This window comes from Thermobia domestica, chromosome 3 (assembly GCF_964235325.1).
Source record: "Thermobia domestica chromosome 3, izTheDome1.hap1.1, whole genome shotgun sequence".
NCBI lineage: Eukaryota > Metazoa > Arthropoda > Insecta > Zygentoma > Lepismatidae > Thermobia > Thermobia domestica.
This window is the reverse complement of record NC_137456.1, coordinates 248,416,675-248,433,780: the sequence shown is the minus strand read 5'-3', so window position 1 is coordinate 248,433,780 and position 17,106 is coordinate 248,416,675. Positions and strand designations below refer to the sequence as shown.

The 17,106-nt window shown below is 32.5% G+C and overlaps 1 protein-coding gene and 1 long non-coding RNA gene across 3 annotated transcripts in view; one reads left to right on the top strand and one right to left on the bottom strand.

Annotated features, from left to right (window-relative positions):
* The window catches only part of fat-spondin (extracellular matrix protein f-spondin), a 204,627-nt gene that overhangs the window by 44,250 nt on the left and 143,271 nt on the right, over positions 1-17,106 (top strand). The gene's annotated exons all lie outside the window — the stretch shown is intronic.
* LOC145681609 (uncharacterized) lies at positions 1,116-9,773 on the bottom strand. Its single transcript, XR_014130834.1, has 3 exons — positions 9,636-9,773; positions 1,680-1,782; positions 1,116-1,188 (listed from the first exon to the last, which is right to left on the bottom strand). It is a non-coding gene; the product is annotated as an uncharacterized LOC145681609 (long non-coding RNA).

Genomic DNA, 17,106 nt, shown 5'->3' with positions numbered 1-17,106 from the left:
TCAACAAAGAATAGCAAAAGATAGCATTAGGATAGTTAATTATTACAAATTGAAGTTAAAGGCCAACAACAACATAACACAACAACAAAGAAATTAATAGAATAGCAATAGTATAAAAATACCAGAGAATAAACGAACTTGAAACCAAATACGAAAAAGAAGAATGGTTAGGAAAAAAGCACATTTACTTTAAACAAATTATTTAGCAGTTCACAACTTTTAACAAGTTTCGAAACATTTAACAACTATTTTTTAAACGTTCACACAAATAATTAACACTGAGTTTATTTTAGTACACTCACATATTGTTCAAACATGTTATACATGTGTACGAATAAAATAATTAGAATCATAGATTGTTCAGTTTCAGTTCATAGGAAGCGTATGAATTAAAATTGTAAAGTAACAAAATGTATAAGTAAACAAAAGTAACACACACATTAAATATTTTTCTGATAATGTAGTTTTTATAATACATTTTTTAAATTCTCTTTTAATGTATTTTCTAACGCATGATTTATTTATTTATTACTAAAAATATTATTCACTTGTAATGTAAGTTTTCATTAACTAAGTGTTAATAACATTTGTATCTTCTACTTTGATAGCCATTTATATTCTAACTGATAAAATGAAGAATGTCTTGTATTAGTAAAACTTTTCATATTTCTAATTTACTTGTGTCGATACTTTGAAATTGTTATACGTATTTACATTATACAAAATTAAAAAATACAAGTTTAAAAAACGAAGATGTAACTTTCAAAATTAAAAATTCAATTTACGAAAATGAAAATATAAGTTTAAGAACAAAGATGCAATTTTAAAATTTTGTTAACAAAAAAACGTATGTTGTAAACGGAAACATGATACAAACTTTATGTTGTGCAAAACAAATCCATGTTCTCAAAAAATAAGTAATGCAAAATAATTCTTTTAAACTAATCTGCATGTTACAAAATAATGCACGCTTTCAAAAATAACTGATGCAAAATAATTCTTTCAAAGTAATCTGCATGCTACACAAGCTCAAAGCAGCTACGCTGTGAACTTACAAAAAATTTCTTAAGCATAAATTATTATGTAAATTGTCAATGATACTTACTTTACTTCTGTGAACTTTGATACTTTGGAATTCTTAATTCCGCTGCCACTTTTACTCCAAGTAGTTACCTCCAATTAGTTGCCCTGAAACAATGAAACATTACTAACTAACACTTGTAATTTATTTTCCTAATCATTTTTATGATTCGCTTCTTATTAATTTAACCTCTCGTAATAAATTACTCGAACACTTACAGTGTGATTATTTTATTCGTTCGTGTTATTTAAAATAACACTCGTTTTTAAAATTAGAAAGTCGTAAGGGCAGCTATGCTGCGAAACTTACAAAAAATTTCTTATCTTTTACCGATCGCTTGGTACACAAGCTCAGACCAGCTACACTGCGAAACTGTAAATAACTCGTTTGCTGTGCAAACTCTTTATTAACTTTAATTTGAGCGCTTGCTAAGCAAGCTCAGAACACTTACAGTGTGAACTTACAAAAAAATTTCTTATTTTTATTGGATCGTGTTTTTTTATTATTGCGCTTCTTATTTTACTATTTTGTATTATTTTCAATAATATTCTTGCACCAACATAATTGGTCTATTTTAGTACAAAGGAATAAAAAATACCGTTGGTAGCAAAAATATCTTGCTCCTCTGGTACTTCTGGTTGGTACTTCTCGATACTTTTAGTACTACACCAGTAATAATGGTATTGCCAGAAAAGGGTAACCTAAAATATAACATAACATGTGTTAGAGCATATGTTGTAGTATAAAACCTTATACCAAACTATATATCTATATTTACATTAGAGATATATCTATAACTATATTTATATCTATCTATCTATAACTATATCTATAACTATATCTATCTATCTATAACTATATTTATACCTAACTATATATCTATATTTACATTAGAGATATATCTATATCTACAACTATATCTATATCTATAACTATATCTATCTATATCTATAACTATATATATATCTATATCTATCTATAACTATATTTATATCTAACTATATCTAACTATAATTATATCTATAACTATATATATATATCTATAACTATATTTATATCTAACTATATCTATCTATCTATCTATATAACTATATATATATATATATATATGTATTTCTATCGATATATATCTATATTTACAATACCGATATATCTATAACTATATCTATCTATCGATATATATTTACATTAGAGATATATCTATATCTAATATGTTAGTATACTATATGGTATGCCTAATATAAGATATATATTGAGTGTATCTAATGATATATATTTCTGAAATATGTATAAATCATTTGGTTCTGTTAGAATTAAATTTTCAAATATCAGTACTATAAGATACTGGGAAGAGGTGGCAAGAAACATTTACAGGTGATATCAATGGAGTTTTGATAAGTTACGAGAAACCTAAAGGAAACATTTATTAAAAAAAGTCTACAAAAACAGAGTACCAAAAGAAACAATACAAAGAAAAAACAATGGCAGGCATAAGAAGAAAACATGCATAAAGACAAAACAACAAATTTGGATTATACACAAACACAAAGCTTCTGCTATATACAGAAAGATAAAAGACATATAATAGCTAATATCAAATAGTTTGGGTTAGGTTAAAGAAGTTATAATAGAATAACAGACCATCATCTTGAAAAAATACAAGTAGTAGTGCTAATAATAGTAAATAGCAGTAGAAGCCAAGCAAGAAAAAGAAATACTAAACACAATAGAATAGTACTCAAGCAGGTTAAGAAATTCTACTAGTAGTGCTAGGACCAAATAGCAGTAGAAGCCAAGCAAGGAAAATACTAAACACAATAGAATACCAAGCAACCATTTTAAGAAATATATAATGCTAGCACAATAAGGAACACATACACCAGTCTTAAAATCATCTACAAAGAGGAGCACAATTGGAAATTCTAAGGGACATCTAATAATAGAATTGGTAACAGACATATAATAGCAAACAGGGAGACAGAAAACTTTCAAATAGCTTAAAGTTAGTTCAGGATAGGGACATAAACTTGAGTATGCAATACTTAAAAGCACTATACTGGTTTAGCATTAAGAACTAGCGAACTAATTAGTTAGCAAGTAAATCAGAACATGAGCTTAAGTTTAGAGTTTAGGAAACATTTAAAGCTTAGTTGTTGTTCTGTATGGCTGCAAAACACTGTCACTTACTCTGAGGGAAGAACATAAACTAAAAAATATTTGAAAACAAGATCCTAAGACGAATATTCAGTCCTCGGAAATGGGGAATGGCGGAAACTTCATAACGATGAACTACATAATTTATATGGTTTACCCAACATTGTTAGGATCGTCAATTCAACTCTAGGAAGCTTAGGTAGGCAAATCATGTAGCTAAAATGAAATAATGCTTTCAAACTCTTGACTGGAAGACCAGTCGGAAAACAACCATTAGGAAGACCTAGGCGCAAATGGGAGGAGAATATTAAAATGGATCTCACAGAGATTGGAATACAAAGTAAAAAATTGATACAAGAATAGAAGTCAGTGGGGAGCTTCTGTGAACCTCCGGGTTCCATAGACCATAGAGTTAGTTAAAGCTTAGTTGCGGACAAGATCTTAAAAGTTTAAAATAATTCAAAACAAATTATTCAGATCATGACCGTATTGGCGTTTATTAAGTATTGTAGGTCATTGGCAATTGACGACTGAGGCAAAGCACAAATACAATTAAATTTAGTTCACATTAAAAAGTACAATAACAGCAGGAATAAAAGTAGCGGCAGCAAAGTAAAAGAGGAAATCATGTAGTACAACAAACAGAAAGAAAATATTTAGCGATTCATACCACGGAGTCAATGAAGGATAGATATATTACATAACAAGTAAAGGTGACTGGGCAAAAGCAAGAATATGTTAGCTAAAGCATAGTCGAAAAGGTACCAAAAAAAAGAGCAAATCAAGACGTAATTTATGTAAAATTTAATTGGAAGGTCATCATAGTTAGGGTAACACACAATAAATTGGAATAGCTTAGGTTAGGACAGGTTACATAAAAAGTCGTCAGACTCAAGCAAGAGAAGATACTAATCTGTAAGAGATGTCTTGTTAATGATACTTTACTTAGTTTTTTATCTACTTCAGCATATTATTCTATAGAAAGAGATAGACATACATGAAAAAAGAGAAATATTCAATAGAGATAAACCAACGAAAGAAAGAGACAATTTAGAAGCCGATCAAGGAAAGAGTAAAATAGAAATAGGTGCAAATAGTACAAAAGGTGAAATAAAAATCTAATAGCATTCCGCATAGAGCAAATAGGTAAAAATAGTTAAAGAGAAACACAAAGAAAAGAAACTTTGATTAGAAAAAGGGGACACAAAGAAAGAAAAAAAGAGGCATACATACAAAAGTTTACATGGTAGTAGAAGAAAGAAGGTTAGATTACAAGCGGAACAAAAGAAATAACCACAAAGCAACAAGCAGTAGTCGATATTCGATAGTTCACATACATCCAATAGGAGTAGTAGTAGTAGTAGTGATAATACTAGCAGTCGTATTACTAGTAATAGTAGTAGCAGCGGTAGTACTAATAGAGTATTAGTAGCAGTAGCAATTGTGGCAGTGGTAATACTAGTAGTCGGTAGTAGTAGTAGCGGTGGTAGTAGTAATAGTAGTAGTAGTGATAGAATACTAATAACAGTAGTGGCTAACAGTGGTAATACTAGTCTGTAATACTAGTAAAGGTTGTAGTAGTAGTAGTAGTAATAGTAGTAGTAGTAGCAGTGGTAGTACTGGTAGAATACTAATAGCAGTAGTGATGGTAATACTAGTAGTAGTAGTAGTAATAGTAGTAGCAGTGGTAGTGCTGATAGAGTATTAGTAGCAGTAGTGATGGCAATACTAGTAGTCGGTAGTAGTAGTAGTAGTAGTGGGAGTAGCAATAGTACTAGTACTAGTAGTAGGGGGTAGTAGTAGCAGTGGTACAATACTAGTGGCACTAGTGGCGGTGACATTGGTAATACGAGTACTCGGTAGTAATAGTAGTAGCAATACCAGTAGTACTAATAGTAGTAGTAGTAGTAGTAGTGGGAGTAGCAATAGTACTAGTAGTAGGGGGTAGTAGTAGTAGCAATGCTAGTACTGGTAGAATACTAGTGGCACTAGTGGCGGTGACGTTGGTAATACTAGTACTCGGTAGTAGTAGTAGTAGCGATAGCAGTAGTACTAATAGTAGTAGTAGTAGTAGTAATAGTAGTAGTGGGAGTAGCAATAGTTGTAGTAATAATACGAGTTCATGCAGCTTCAACGATCATGTGTTTTTACATATATAAAGTATCTGTATTTAAAACTTAGTTACTTAAGAACCCAAGGCAAATACATATGTAGTGGACTCAACTAATACAGATTTACTTTTAATTAGATACTTTCTCTTACATATACAATAAGTTTCCATATACGTAGACTCTCATTGGGTAAGCATTTATCTAATGTAGGGGTCCAGGGTAAGCATTCTACATTGAACTAAATTAGTGACTATTTATAAGAAAAAAGGGATGCCTAAATTTAATCATTATTATTGATAAGCTTGAAAATGAGTCTTTACAATATATCAGCTATATTCTCTAACAATATCAATAACTTGGTCCTATCTGCAAATATAAGCTGGACAAATAATGAACCGGTTTTCTTAGTTTCGCATGTGTCAGTGTCTTGAACAATAGTATTCACATTGAATTGAAACAAGTGTTTCTGCTTCTATTATTCATATTGACGAATATTAACAGCGTACAGTTCTTCCGCCTCTGATTATATTGAAATCTTCTAATTAAATGCGTATCCTACTTATAGTTAAAATTGCATCCATTTAACTCGAATGTATGCCACACTTAATAGTAAAATTGCGGGGCGCTGCTATGAATTCTTGGTTCAACAAATCCTGTAGCGTTCTCATGACAAAAAACAAGTGTTTTGTATAAATTGTAGTGAACAATCAGCGTAATCGTGGGTTTCCTTCCACTTTCTATATACTTTTTTCAACAGTTTTCTTTGTAAAGCAAATCAACATAAAAATTCATTTCTCATAAGGGGCCGCGGTGGCTCAGTGGGAGCGCGATCACCTCTGGTGTTGTTGCCCCGGGTTCAATACCAGCCCCCGCCAATGAACCTTGTGGTTGACAAACACCGTGTGCGTGGGTTTTCTCGGGGCTCTTCCGTTTCCTCCCACTTTCTTCATTCCACCATTTAATTCTTTACTCATCATCGCCGTCTCCTTTAGCCTAACCGACATAACCGTGGGACTCAAAGATTTCATTTCATTTTTTCATTTTCTCATAATCACCATAAACTGAAAGATACTGATTCTTTAACAAGTACATACAAAATTTCCCTCTGCCCCAATCCTAGTGTCCGGTCTTAGTGTCCATCTCCAATCAAGTAATTTCATAACAATTTTAAATCTTATATAAATTGTGGTGGGACCCCACCCCGCCTTTGGCTTACATTTGAAAGAAAATTGATGAGTATTTTTCGAAAGTCATAATTGTGGGACGCTAAACTAAAATATGGCGTCTTATTATAATAGTAAATTTCAAAAAATAAGTTGAGATAGGGTAGTATCCCTGGTTGTATGCAACCCTGCGGTACATAGGTGCTTATCTAGTCTACATAACATTTCAGGCACTTTTCTATTAAATATGTTTGGTATTGTTCCGTAAAGTATATGTATTTCTTCCCTGTATAGTTAAACCTCCTGTACGCTAAGCATTTTAAATGTCAAAATACACAAGTCTCGGCATGTCCTCAAATAAGTCATTATCCAAGGTAGCCTAGAAAATCTAAAATCTTAATTCCAATTCTATACGTATTTCTGAGTATTGTCCTAAAGATCTCACTAATCAACCTTACAAGTATTGAGGAGTGCTATAACATTTTTTTCGACGGCATCAAATATTTTAAGGAAGCTAAAGACTCTAATCGATAATTAAGAAATTTCATTTAAATTTTTTGTCCATCTAAACGATTTCTCATTTGTATTATCAAACGGAAATAGATATAAAACAAATCGGGTACGCTAATATTCAAATATTACTGTAAACAAGGCTGCGAAAACACAATTTATGTATACTGTTCAACTTATTTTACACAAATACGGAACTAATAGCTAATTTGATAATTCCGATATAAAATTATGTTTCCAATAATATTGAAACTCAATCGAGTACAAATCAAATCTAGTTTCAGGAAATACTAGCTTCAATAAACTCAAATAGTACGCTACAAACAAAATTCAAGAGTACTATAACTCGTTGTATCTAAAATTATGTCTACGGACCCTGTAATCATCATTATTTCTTAATAAAAAATGTAATCTACAAACTAAAATACAGTGTAATTAATCTAAATAGCAAATCAGTACAACTACTCCTTTTATATAGTCTTAGTATTAATCAATTTGTCCTCATACCAAAATATTTCCTATATTTCTTTAATTGTGGGGAAAATCAGTAATAGAGTGCTTACTTCAAAGCCAAGTTAGGGCATTATAACAATGTCCATAGATTTTTTCGGGGTTCTATCTATTTTAATGGGTCAAAATAACCACCATTTCCCTCATAACTTAGCAACTATAATTGCATAAAAGTTGGAATTATTCCTCAAATCATTATAACTGCAAGTTTTTTCCCTGAGTGACTTAAACAATATAATGCAGTAAACAAAGTGAGAGAATTTTTTAAATTTGTTCTCCAAAACTTTAAAATCCATGTGTGCCGTCCGTTTTTAAAATTACTAACAGCCTTTAGAATCTCAAACCAAACAAAGCGACGCTACTAATTCAATAATATATGCCTCATATAATTACACCGTTGGAGGTTCATGTCTCAAATATCCATAACTTTGAAACTTATGTTTCGCCACCCATTAAAAAACTAATAACTTAGTTCATACACTCTACCCAATGTCCTTAAGTGTCAATATTAGCTGTATTACGCTATTACATCAGTTATGAGTCTATTTGCTTTGCTTCACTCTAAATTTTCTATGACATCCAATAAATTAAAAAACTGTTATTTCGCTCTACGCAATTTCTACTTTCATTTAAGCTGGTCGCCATAAAATTTAATTTTATATGCGTCCAAAAGAAATAACATCTATAAAGTATTAAGGTTTTCTCGGAGTATCATATACGGCTTTAGCACGGTGGAGGTCCCCCATGTTACTTCCTGTGGTTCAGGAATATAATAATAAAATATAGGTCCGTGTCTCCTATAGCCTAGCTGTTAAAAGTAATAATAAATCTTGTTCCTTACTAATCAATTAACATACACGTCCTAGTTGTGGGAAAACCCCCCAATGGGTAAGCAACGCTAAGCTATGCTTCATATAGCCACAGTTCTAAATGAACTCTATGTATTATCTTGGACTTTAAACGTAATTTTACTCAATAACCGTAAAATTGAAAAAGTACATTTTCGATGGGTCATAATCCAAAAGATCTAAGTGGAAAATAAAATTCAATTACAAGGCTAATATAAGAAATAACAGTACGACCAATAAGCGTAAATTGCTCTCATTATGCGGCGTAAAGCATCTAGATGTTAATGGAAATTATTCTACAATTTCATCTCATGACTTGTCCCTAGCTGGACACTCTTTATTTTTACTGCTACCAACTCGCTGAATACTCACAAAATTTTATAATTCAAACCCTTTAAACTTAATTATTCTGTCACGCAGCAATTCCTGTAACATTGGCAATGCCCCCATTTCATATAAAGTCAATACTTTATACTATTGGTATGTGAAATCAACAATAAAAAGTTTAGTATTCGATGACTATAAGGAAACATCCTAAATGTAATTCACTAGACTTGACATCACAATTTAATGGTCATATTACAAAATAAGGAAAACAAACGTAATGATGATAAAAGGGACTGAAAAACAACCAAATAAGTTAATGTTCTTACAGTTCATCTTCTTTGCTGAACGAAGGATTTTCTTTATATATAATCTCAAATTGATTCCTAGTTAGAAAACCTTAAACACCAACGTGATAAATACACATTTCACACTACTAAACTCCAATAAATCACTTCAACAAATAACGTTTCCTACAGCTTTGATTCTAATTCTGTACTGCATAATAATGAAATAGAAAAATCTCCAAAACGAAAAAAACAAAGTTTAAAATCAAGCTCAAGATGCGCAAAATTCCAACTCAATAATAATAATAATAATAATAATAATAATAATAATAATAATAATAATAATAATAGAGCTTCTTTACTGCTAAACTTTTTAGCGTATGCGCCTTCGGCAATTAATTCTTTATTCCTACAAAGTAGTATTCAACTCTGCTTTCCATTGTTTACTAGTTTGTTCGTTTCATTTTAAAAAAATCGGTGCTGAACAGGCCTATAAACTCAAACTTAAGTACAATCAGCATAATAAAACAAATCTCTTTCAATAAAACAAAGTTTAAAAAACGAAATATCAATTTCATGAATTAATCAATCTTTGCAATATTTAATTCTATATTTTCTATGTATAAAATTAGTTAAAGTTTTCTTACCTTAATTCTGCATAAGCGCTGAAACAATCTTCAATGTCAATACACCTATCTGCAGAAATCAAACACCAAACTAGTACACCCAATAAATTCTAATACGACCACGCAATAAATCTTCTCTATACCAAGCGCAGTACTCGGCATATAATAAAACGGCTATGTTCGGTCATGTATTTATAAAGTCCTTCAATTCCGTCAAAGCATAAGTTCGTTTACCTACCCTCCCTTCTATCTATGATTAGATACAAAATATCTTTCAGCTTTCTACCGCTATGCTTATTTTAAAAGAAAAAATAGGTAAAATCTGATTTCCTCATGCATTTTCATCAGCTATAATAAATGAGGGGTCAGTCTCCTGCCTTGTCCTAGTTTTTGGGTTAAGCAAACAGTTAACCAATTTATTTATTTCATTTCTAGCCTGCATGTTATTCCAAAATAAGATTGCACTTAAAAGAGAAAATTCTGGAAATCGTTTACTGATTACATGGCAATAACCTCTGTAAATAACAATGCCAGTATACATAGCAGTTTCTTTCCTTAACTATCATTCCATCAACGTAACCTTTAGTGGCCGTTCCTTTCAAATCGTCTATTGGTACAGTTAGAGCCGACTTGCAAACATAAATATCTTCACATAAGTAAATCTTAAAATATCTAAAGAGTCGCAATAAAGTGGTTCTTTTTAGATAATATCAGTCATTGTGCCATCACTGCAAATAATATCATCTGTAGGAGAAAGTCCCATAGCGGTTCAGAAAAATAGCACTAGAAATCAAAGCATGTTTTTATTTCAACGGATGTGGCTATTAATCAAATACTGTCTACATTTATAACTCGTCAACAGTCCTCATTTCAAAAATATTTTATAGTTCTTGTGTACATCAGAATAGACACAAGCATCAAAAATAATATTTCAACAAGCTGTATTTCAATTAGAGGTAAATGACATTTTAAAAATAAATATGTTCCACATGATTTCAAGGCTGAGTTCCAAATTTCCAATAACAACGAATATCCCGCTTCAATCACACCAAAACCCATCGCTAAGGGTTCATTCCAAGCAGGTCATATATCTTGTCTTGTTCTCCGACTCATTGTAATACAAAATTCTGCCACATGATGTCGCCACCTCCTTATACGCAAAGAGAAATCTATCTTCGAAAGTATTAACACACAAAGAAAGATGCATAGTTAGATTGTCTTTGATTTTCTTTCACCAACGTATCCTAAACCGTTGTTACCGCTGTACCGTAAAAAATATCAAATATTTTATAGTGTAATTTCCAGTATTTATAATTCCACGTACTTAAATAGATCAACTATTTTTCCTAAATAATTATAATATGCGAAAATGATATTGTAACAATAAATAATTCTAAGTTGTTCGGAAAAAATCAGGTTCATTCTAGAAATAATTAAAGATTTTAAAAAAAACTCCGGAATCATAAGACCAGTTCATAAACGGTCTGTGCGGTTCGTGTGTCATTGGCGTGCTACGTCAATGAACATCAGTGGTGATATCAAAGATAACTTGTCTTCTTACTTAAGTTACAATATTAAATAAACATACAAAGTGTGCCGAAAAATACCATTAGCGTCCACGGCTACCGAGCGGCAAAATACAAAGCGGGCGGGCTAAAAAAACTCGCGACAATAATGGCGCCAGCGAAAAGCTAACGTTCAATACAGTGCGGCAGTCGGTAATATACAAAGTGGACGGGCGGCAAAAGTATAAAGGAAACTTGCACTACGGTCAAACAGTAATGGCGCCAACGGCACCATCTAACACGTGTTATCAATCCAAAATAATTGCAGTCATTACTTCAATAATACATTAAACCCGTTCGTAATTAAATACCACTATAAGGTAATAACGGTACGTATATCATCATACGCGATTACATTAATTCTATGTAATCATCTTTAATTGAATAAATTAATAGCTGTTTAATTAATGGGGTAATCAATTTGATAGAAGTTTAATTAAAGGGTTAATTAAATTGATATCAAAATTTAATTAAATTATATCTTACAATGTTGCATAATTTACACTATAAATATACAAAATATAGGGAATTTCAACCCTTTAGGGCATAATTTGACAACACCGCAACGCTAAAAAGCCCGTAATACAGCGTAAAAGGCCACAATTAAAATAATATCGCCTCAGGGAGGTCAGATATGGAAAACACTCTACTGCAGCTAACCCCCACAATTTCCCTCTTTCAAAAAATTCGATTCAATATTTTGATCTCCTCTTTACCTATCAAGTTCTTCAAGAAAAATTATGAAAAGAATAGGTTTTGGATGTCGCTTTAACCCTAGAATAACATATAATATATACAATTGTACCGCGGGTGCGCTATGGTCAAAGCTGCCTGCAAACCTGCATGCACCTGAACGAGGTCAATTGGTTATTATTTTGCATTTTTACTCATGAATGAATGAGAAATCACGCTCGAAAGACCATAAAATCGCCAAGGGTCCATTTGGTGGCCTATGGCACTACCATCCTCATTTTGGGTCAAAGCGAAACTGTTGATATTGGTGTCTATTTCGTATGAATCTAACATCTTCAACATGAATATGAGATTCAAATTGCCATTAGTTTCCCGTAAGTACCGCATTTGATGTTACCTGAAGCTTCAATTTGAGCTGTTACATAATAAAATCAATGTTATCTACCAGGTATACATATAGTGCCCAATTGAGGTAAAGAGAATAAACATCAATAAGAATGTAATGATGTTTGTTGTTGTGTCCATAGCGGTATAGAACCGTTTGCCTTACATTTTCTTATATTTCTTGGATGAAATGTTTCTTTTCGATTTCATTCAAAGGTTTTATTAAATTGCATTGTTGTTGATGGTTGTTCTCTCCCCAGCTGAGGTGTTATCACCTTGATTAGACATTGCCCTGTAGGTATATGTAATTTTTTATATGACAGCTCACACTGAAGCTCCAGGTACTCTCAAATGCATTCCTTACCAACGGGGAGAGATGTTCATGAACCCACTCCTATTTGTAGTGTTCTGCACGGTAAACCAGTAGCCACTGAGAAAGAAATGCAGTTGAATTCTGTTCTTAACATTCCTTCTGACAAGAAGCAGAAGTCAGACTTCAATTGGTTGTGGGTTCGACGAACATCCGCTTGGTACCGTAAGATTTAATATCCACCTTACTCAAATAAGCTATACTGAATTGTTTGCAGTTTATGTTTGTGACTGCATCAATGTAGTTCACAAATGGTGACAAAGAACCCAATGATTTACTTGAATTAGAACTAGTAGTTATATTTGCACATGAACCCAGCGATAGAGTTGCAGGGCTTTCTTTTGACACTGAAACATCAGGAATATATATTTGTAATAATTCAGCTATTTCTTTCGCAGATGATGTACTTGTAACGATATTCGAAAAAGTACTGCAGAATGTTGGTTTTTGAAGCTGTTTCTTCATATGAGCTGGGAACTTGAAACACTTTTTTAAATAATTTGTCATTTTATTGATATTCCCAATTTTATATTCCTTATTACAAAACTTACAAACAACACCTTTGTTTTTGGCTTAAAAGAACTGTCACACACGACCTTTCTTCTTCCACATGTTATGCATTTTAGTGTAAAATATTCGTAGTGTAATACTTATAATAATTTCAGTAACTAATAAAATACAGAAAAAACGTCACCAGTATGGTTAACAATTCTTGAAACTTCATAATAATTTAATTTTCGTAAAATACCCATTTTTGGGGTAGGTAAATACAAAATGGGTAAATACCCAAATAAATACCCATTTTTATTTACCTACCCACTGGGTATTTACCCGACCCACATCTCTAGGCGTGTGTAAAAGGTATGTTACATTTGTAAATCTTGTAGTTTTTGGACTTAACGTACGGCAAACGTATAACTGAAAACGCGTGTTTTAGAATACTTTCCGTATCGGTGTTCCATTTATACGTACTTTACTTTGCGTATGAAACGGTCAGGATCTCACATACAAATGGATGTATATAACATATAGCTAACGAATGTAACATATATGTATATGTATGTAATATACCGAAAACTGTTAGATGTAACGGCATCCTGTAACGGCATGATGTAAATCTAAGAGCAATGCGTCTGTAGCATATGGATAACGCATGCTCCGTACTGATTTCTGTATTAAGCAAGAGGATTCCGTATATTTGTACAATATACCGCTGTCCGGATAACGGATTTTTCTCAGTGTACAGTTACTCTAAATTCAGAACGATAAAGAGTCTTTTTTAATGTTTTTAAATTTCTTTTTTCCCTCTGGAAGATAAACAACCCGTAGGATGAAAGAATGAATGGGATTTTCAAACTCCTTGTTTGTTTAATAAAATTAGTTGACTACACAAATCTTCCGAAAACCTTCTGTTTTTAGCTGAGACATACTAGTTCTTGCAGGTTGAATTTATTTTTCAATCTGAAAGAAGAAAATCGTGACAAACATGCGTCTCGAAAGCTTTTTTTGGAACAATTAATTCTTTCGTTATAATCCGAGACTGTCCTAGAAAACCAGGACGTCTCGCAACCCTAGACCTTAAACTAATGCGACCTAAACATGATTTATGAATGCAGTATACAAATAGAAGATCAGCTTAGTAAATTTAACTACCATCATCATGGAGTCTGTTTCCAAGAAGAAATATTCGTTTTAATAATATAGTTATGACAGATTTTGTCACCCCTCGAAACTTGTCGACCCGTGCAAATGCACGTGTTGCATATTTGGTAGAGCCGGCCCTGTTCTTATGATGCAACTACAGTAGTGACAAGAAAACGAAAGATTTAATTTAAGTTCGAGATTATCAACATCTTTCTCGTAAAAAAGTTCACCACCAATCGATAAGAGCCTTTAAGGAAATTCATCTTATATCTCGTGAAAATCAGATTTTTCATTGTACAAAAGTTACACTGAAATTGAAGATAACAGAAGGAAAATCATTGAAGATAACAGAAGCATTTTAACAGTTACGTTTGGAAGTGACGGTAGTTGGTTGAAGGAGAGGAAGTATCATTGCGGGTAATAGTGATTTCAAAAGAAGTTTCCTCTGGGAAACTTTTTATATCGAAAATACTAGTAACATATTGAGCACGATCGGAGATATTACTCCGGCAAGGAAATTCTCTACTGGGCCACCCCTGAAATCATCACTGATTAGGAGACTACGGCAAATAGAAAGAATTTATCAAAACGAAACTATGTTATAGGTTAAGAACATATTACTTAGGAAAGCAGAAATGCTACTGTGCAATACATACTTTCCCACACTTTCACACTTTGTGTCCACAATAACATACACTAGTGAAACATGAGTAATGGCTAGTAGAGCAGAATTGGTGATATTTGTATGCAACGTTCTCCGAAAGACAAGAAATACTGAGAAATGAAATCATCAGAAATATACTCAACCAAGAAATTGTAGGGGAAGCTAAACTGCGCTAGTATGAAAATGTAGAAATAATAAAAGACACTTACAAAGATTTTACTTATGAATATTACGGGTGAATGCCCACGAGGAAGACATAATCCAGGCTCTGTCCATAAGAGCTGTAGAAAAGTCGGGGATGACAGCAGATCTCTTCAGAACCTGTTAGAGGGTGATCAATTAATGAAAAAAATCGAAGGTAACACTTCCGCAACCGGGGCCTTCATTGTGAAATTCAATATTCAAAACGGCGTCCGCGCGCAAGTACCAAATTATATTTGAACTGAAATATCTTCTCACAGAAACAAGTTAGAAACTTAGTTTTTGTAACAAATTAAAGATAATTGATAGTAGAAGTAAGAAAGCTGGATATATTGTTTACAGGTTGCCGCCATATTTAAAAATAACGGTTATTTGGACCAAAAATTAGTCTTTCTCGTTTCTCTTTTTTCATTTCATGACAAATAACTATGAAGTTATTAAAAATATGAAGACGCAGCCCAAACTTATTAAAGGAGCATAATCTTGGCTTTCTATCATTAGCAATATCTTTAATAGATCTTAAAAAATGACGGAGCTATTTAAATTTAAGTGGCGCAGGGTGTAGCGTTTTTTGGGCTGTTTAATAAATTACCGGAAAAACACTCACTACGCGGGGGCTATTACTTTTTAACAAATTAAAATAGTCCATTCATTTTATCGATAAATTAAAGGTAATAGATTGCTGTGTCGTAGGAAGTGAAACAATAATGTCATTGCATTTGTCAAATATTAACATGTTTGTTCTTATAATATGTAGCTAATGTAATAATTATATATTTTTTTTTATTTTGCAGACTTTGATGTCACGAGAATTTACTTTAATTTGATGGTAATATCATGTGTGCTTGTGAGAGCTAGTAATATTTAACTAAGGTTTTCTACAGTTTCAAAATTCACTTTAGCTGTGCTTTAGAGAATATTTACATATTTATTTTCAGAGCATAATGTAAAATTACTGACGCTCAGCATGAAACACTCATGTAATTTTTTTTAACAATTGAAGAGGCAGTGACAGATATAGCAGGAGTTGCACTATTTGCAAACAGTAATTCACTCAGATACATTTCAAAGACTATAAACTTTGCTTTTGTGCAGAAGTAGTCTTTTAAGACATCTTGAATTTCAAATTTGTTTTCCGAGAAAGCCAAAAATCTCTCCATTTGCGCAGGTAGGAATGTGTACATGATATATTAATTAGTAGTTAAGGTGAGGCTGTTACCCTTTGCTATCTTTGCACATTTTTGACCGAGGTGATTAGTCAGATAAAATCCCTGCGGGTGCGTGTTTAAACATTGCTGCACCTCCTGAAGAATACATCAAACAGATCAGCAAATGTTTGTAAACCTTTCACTCGAGTTTTACGAAGTTGGTTCATAACATCAGCAATAATTGCTGTATTCATTGATGAATTTCCTTTGGAGACGTACTCAGACGGTCCCAACAACTTTTGCAAAGCAGACAAAGTAGACTACTTTATTTGCTTGACGAAACAGTGGAAGTTTCGTCTGTGAATGGTCTTCGACAACGGAGTTGTTTTATTCAAAAATGGCTCGTTTCGGAATGCCACATAAGATTCATGGCTACGTATCAGGTAATTCAGGATTTCTTCTGCATTAGAATCTGGTACAACTTCATGCGACATGAAATGGTACAACTTCACAGGACCGTGAACTTTGTACGGGTTTTTCCTGCGCTCCATAAAAGTCTACCATTCTGTTAACAGAGTTACGAACTTCAAGTACAGTACATTACCAAGAAACTCATGGTCTGTTTGGGATATACCAAGAATCTGACTGAAGATTTGGAATGTCGAAAGAACTTCGTGGTACAGTTCAAACTCCGTAATATAATTCTTAGTTGCGTCTGACACATAATTTCTTCCGATGATTTTTAGATCTATTTATAATCTGTTCAAGTATCATATCAGCACCAAATGCGCTAAATACATTGTTCGTTCTTCTGACTACGAAA